We start from the raw sequence: 5,579 nt of genomic DNA on the forward strand, positions 1-5,579 counted from the left end.
ACGGTGTATCTACCGCAACATAGCCCACCCCTAGGGTCAGCGCTACGCACGGCCGCCAACACATAACCTACAAACACCAGAAACTATTTGCAACTCCTGGACAGAGTACTAGGGTGATTAAGAAGCCGAGAGGGTCCATTGGTTTCGGGCCCAATGTACGGTAGTAACTGCATCTTAAATCACACATACAGATCTCAGTTCTTATGGACGGCCTCAATGAAACAACCCACCATGTACTCCTACATGGCCTCTCATCGATACCTTTACCAAAACATGTTCAACACTTCCCTCATATTACCGACACAAGCATTTCACTCTAGCCCATCACCCAGATGAACCAGACCTGACACAACTCTAAGCATAGCAGGCATAGCAAGGTAGGAATCACATACATGGCTCAATCAACTCCTACACATGCTAGTGGGTTTCATCTAGTTACTGTGGCAATGACAGGTCATGCAGAGGATAAGGGTTTAACTACCGTAACACACAGCAGTTTGAATCGCGTTGTCTTAATGCAGTAAACCAGAGCAGAAGCGAGAACATGGGTTTGTATCGAAATGATCAATGGGTTGCTTGCCTGATGGAGTGGTAGTGGGATACTGCCCTTCAGTTGGATACTCGTGAATATCCTCGGAGGCAGAACCTACCACGAAGAACACATCGGAACACAATCAACAAATGACGATATGCAACAATATGATGCATGCTATGACATGGCAATATGAATGTGTCTTGGCCTAATGCAAGTTATAATAGAAAGGAATGAACTCATTTGAATCAAAGATTCAAATATTAGCTCATTAAACATGGCCTTAATAGTGCATTTCCTTAATCTGCTTAAACAGCAAGGTAAACTTGTTTTGTCATGCATGAAACCATTACAGATGGATAGATTGAATTTTTCTGATCATTTTTCATATATATAAATCTTTGCATTTGGAGCTATGGTTGATTTTCTATGATTTTTAGAAGTTTTGACTATTTTCTGGAATTTCATGTATAAGAATAATTCCAGTAATTTAATTACTGTGTCAGCATTACGTCAGTGGTCAACGGGGACGTCCAGGTCAAACCTGACTGGTGGGTCCCGCGTGTCAGTAGCTAATTAAGCTAATTATTTTTAGTTAAAACTAATCTGATTTAGTTAACAGAGGGGGCCCACTTGTCATTGACTCAGGGGAGTCAAACTGGGGTCAAACCCCTGGTCGGCGGGGCTAATCCCGCCGGCGTTGAGCCGCCGGCGAGGCCAAGACGGCGGAGGGCTTCGGATTTGGTCCCCCGGTGACCAAATCGATGGCGGAGACATGCTACGCGTAGCTGGGGCTCGCGCGCATCTAGTGGGGCAAGTGGGAAGAGCTGGGGTGGCGCGAGCTCACCGGAATCGAGCTCGTGGCGGCGGCCGGAGTTCGGGCGGGGTTGGTTTCGAGGCTACGGTGCACGGGAGAAGGAGCTGGTGGTGGCTACGGGTTCCTGGTGCTGCGCTAAGCTCAACGGTGGGCTTGGCTTCGAGCCATTGTGGCTCTGGCCACGACGGTGCCATGGCCGGCGGCGGGGAGCTCTCGGGTGCGGTGGAGGTAGCAGCTACAGGGGCCAAACGAGCACGGGAGCTAGGGGAAAAGGAAGAGGAGCTCACAGCGGGGTCGGAGAGGGGGTCAGCGAGCTCGGGGAGGTCCTGGCGGTGGCGAATCGGCCGGAGATGGCTCGGGTGCCCGAGGTTGAAGACGAGGGTGAAGACGGCGTTCGGCGGCGGTTGGAGTCGCGTGGGTCGGCGGGGAGGTGCAGGGCGATGAGGCGGAGCTATTGGGCTCATCGGAGGGGCGAGGGGGTGGCTCTGGCGTCGTCTACGGTGAACGGCGGCGAGGAACGCGCTCGGGCATCGCAGGAGAGAGTGAGGGAGACGAGGGGGAGAGTGAGCGAGGATGAGAGGGGGACGTGGGGGTCGCGTGGCATCCCTGGACGTCTCCAAGGCGTCGGCGGAAGCAGGAGGTGGCCGGCGTGTGGCCGCGGGCGCCGGACACGCGCTCCGCGTCCTTCTGGCGCAAGGAGGACGATGACTGGCAGCCAGTCGGCTGGGCCGAGCCAAGTGGGCTGGGCCAGCACAGGTAAGGCCCAGGTAGCTTGCCTCTCTCTCTCTTTTTTCTATTTGTTTCTGTTTTTCTATTAACTGCAACTGTTGGGCTTTAATTAAGATACTAAAACGTTTCCAAAAATCCTGAAAATAAATGTGGGCTCTGTTTAGAAATTTCCAACAGCAAACATTTATTTCCAGAATTATTTGAGCATTTAAATTATTTTATAGCATTTAAATGCCCAAATTCAAATACTTATGATTTAACTCAATGACCTTCTATTGACCTAGGAAAAATGTGCACCAATTTTGCCAGAGGTTCTAACCCAAGACAAAGAGGGTGAACTTTTTAGAAGGGCATTTCAGGTTCATTGAAAATGATTTTAGTAAACCCTAGTTGTTTCCAGGGGGTGTTGGGGGTTTCTGCCTTCCCCATTTCAAATTTAAGAGAAATTTAAACATGATGCACACTCTAATGCTTGAACTAGCTAGGGTGTGACAACTCACCCCCACTCAAAAGAATCTCGTTCCGAGATTTAGGATCCTCCGGGAAGAAGGTGGGGTACTCGAGTCGAAGACGATCCTCCCTTTCCCAAGTGGCTTCTTTCTCGGAATGGTGTGACCATTGAACCTTGAGAAACTTGATATTATGACGTCGAGTGGTACGCTCGGCTTGATCAAGGATACGAATGGGATATTCCTGATAGGAGAGGTTATCTTGTAGATCAAGCGTTTCGTGGTCCACTCCACGGATAGGATCCGCGAAGCAACGCCTGAGTTGTGAAACGTGGAAGACATCGTGAACTCCGGAAAGATGCGGAGGTAGTTCCAATTGGTAGGCAACTTCTCCTCGTTTGGCAAGAATGCGAAAGGGTCCAATGTAACGAGGAGCCAATTTGCCTTTGATACCGAAACGATGGGTTCCCTTTAACGGGGTAACCCGAAGGTAAGCCTTCTCGTCGACTTCATAAGTCATAGGCTTATGTTTACGATCATATTGACTCTTTTGACGAGATTGGGCTGTTTTCAATTTCTCACGAATAACGCGAACCTTCTCTTCTGCTTCCTGAATCATACCCGGGCCAAAGAGTTGTCTTTCCCCGGTTTCTGACTAGTTAAGAGGCGTTCGACATTTTCGTCCATAGAGAACTTCGAAAGGAGCCTTGCCTAAGCTGGCTTGATAACTATTGTTATAAGCAAACTCCGCAAATGGAAGGCATTTCTCCCAACTCATTCCGAACGAGATGACAGAAGCTCGGAGCATATCTTCCAGAATTTGATTGACTCGCTCTACTTGACCACTTGATTGAGGATGGAAGGCGGTACTAAAAGAGAGACGAGTTCCCATAGTATTTTGGAAACTTTCCCAAAATCGAGAGGTGAAGAGACTTCCACGGTCTGAGTTAATTTCCAATGGAACACCATGAAGAGACACTATTCGGGAGATGTATAAATCGGCTAGCTGGCTAGCGGTGATACTCTCACGAACAGGTAGAAAGTGGGCTACTTTGGAAAGTCGGTCGATCACGACGAAGATGGCATTATTCCCTCTCTTGGTCCTGGGAAACCCAGTGATGAAATCCATACTGATTTTATCCCATTTCCATTCAGGAATAGCCAAAGGTTGAAGGGTGCCAGCAGGTCGTTGATGCTCTGCTTTAACACGACGACAAACGTCGCAATTAGCAATGTAATGAGCGATTTCTCTCTTCATCCTAGTCCACCAAAACCTCTGGCGTAGGTCTTGATACATTTTAGTACTACCGGAATGAATGGTGAGAGGGGATTCATGAGCTTCCTTAAGGATCAGCCGCCTCAGGTTTCGTGCCTTTGGAACCACTAGGCGATTTCGAAAGTATACGACACCTTGATCATCAATGGAGAAACAATTCACGACTCCTTTCTTAATGTTTCTCTTAATACGGGAGATTCCCGGATCTACCTTCTGTGCCTTGATGATCTGATCTATAAGGGTAGGTTTCGCCACCAGGGTGGATAGGAATCCTCGAGGAACAATGTGAAGATTTAGCTTACGAAATTCCTCATGGATAAATGGTTGACTTTGTTGTAACATCAGGTTGTTACAATAGGACTTACGGCTTAGCGCATCAGCCATTACATTGGCTTTGCCCGGGGTGTAAGTTATTCCTAAGTCGTAATCCGAGATCAACTCAACCCAACGTCTTTGCCTGAGATTCAAATCTGGTTGGGTGAAGATATATTTCAAACTTTGGTGATCGGTGAAAATCTCGCAACGATTACCGAGAAGGTAATGTCGCCAAGTTTTAAGTGCATGGACTACAGCTGCAAGCTCTAGATCATGTGTGGGATAATTTTCCTCATATGGGTGTAATTGCCATGAAGCATAGGCAATTACCTGACGATCTTGCATGAGTATGCAACCTAGTCCTTGTCGCGAGGCGTCGCAATAGATAATAAAGTCCTTGGAGAAATCTGGTGGTACCAGTACGGGAGCAGATGTCAGGCGTCTTTTCAGTTCCTGAAAGCTGAACTCGCACTGTGAAGTCCACTCGAACTTTTTATCTTTCTTGAGGAGTTCAGTTAGAGGTTTAACAACCTTGGAGAAATTCTCGACAGAGCGGTGGCAATAGCTCGCTAAGCCAAGGAAGCTCCGAACTTGCTTGACCGTCTCGGGTGGAGTCCAATCAAGGACGGCTTGAACTCGCTCAGGATTGACAGCAATACCCTTACCAGAGATTACATGGCCTAGATAGGTCACTTTTGGCAACCAAAATTCACACTTGGAGAATTTGGCATAAAGGCGATGCTCTCGAAGTTTCATCAATACCAGCCTTAGATGTTCGGCATGTTCCTCTTCATTCTTGGAGTAGATGAGTATGTCATCGAGGTATACTACGACGAATTTATCCAAGTACTCCATGAAAACCGAGTTCATTAACCGGGAGAAGGTGGCTGGGGCATTGGTTAAACCAAAGGACATCACGGTGTACTCGTATTGGCCATAACGAGTAACAAAGGCCGTTTTGGGAATGTCCCCGTTTCTGATTTTGATTTGATGGTAGCCCAACCTCAAATCCATCTTGGAAAAGACTGAGGATCCAGCGAGCTGATCATACAGATCGTTGATCCTGGGAAGCGGATATTTGTTCTTGATGGTGATCAAGTTGACAGGTCGGTAATCCACAACCATTCGATCCGTTCCATCCTTCTTCTTAACGAAGAGGACGGGGCAAGCCCAAGGAGAGGAACTAGGACGGATGAAACCCTTTTTCAAGGACTCATCGAGTTGGTTCTTAAGCTCGGCTAGTTCTAAGGGTGCCATCTTGTAGGGTCTTCTAGAAATTGGAACGGTTCCTGGAACAAGGTCTATCACAAACTCAACATCCCTGTCAGGTGGAACACCTGGCAGTTCTTCTGGAAAGACATCCGGAAAGTCTCGGACTACCGGAACATCCTCAAGGTCTGGAAGAGGGTTGGCATTTAGGGAGTAAAGCTGGCGCTTGGCCACTCGAGTTAAGACATTGAC

Source organism: Triticum urartu, chromosome 7 (assembly GCF_003073215.2).
Source record: "Triticum urartu cultivar G1812 chromosome 7, Tu2.1, whole genome shotgun sequence".
NCBI lineage: Eukaryota > Viridiplantae > Streptophyta > Magnoliopsida > Poales > Poaceae > Triticum > Triticum urartu.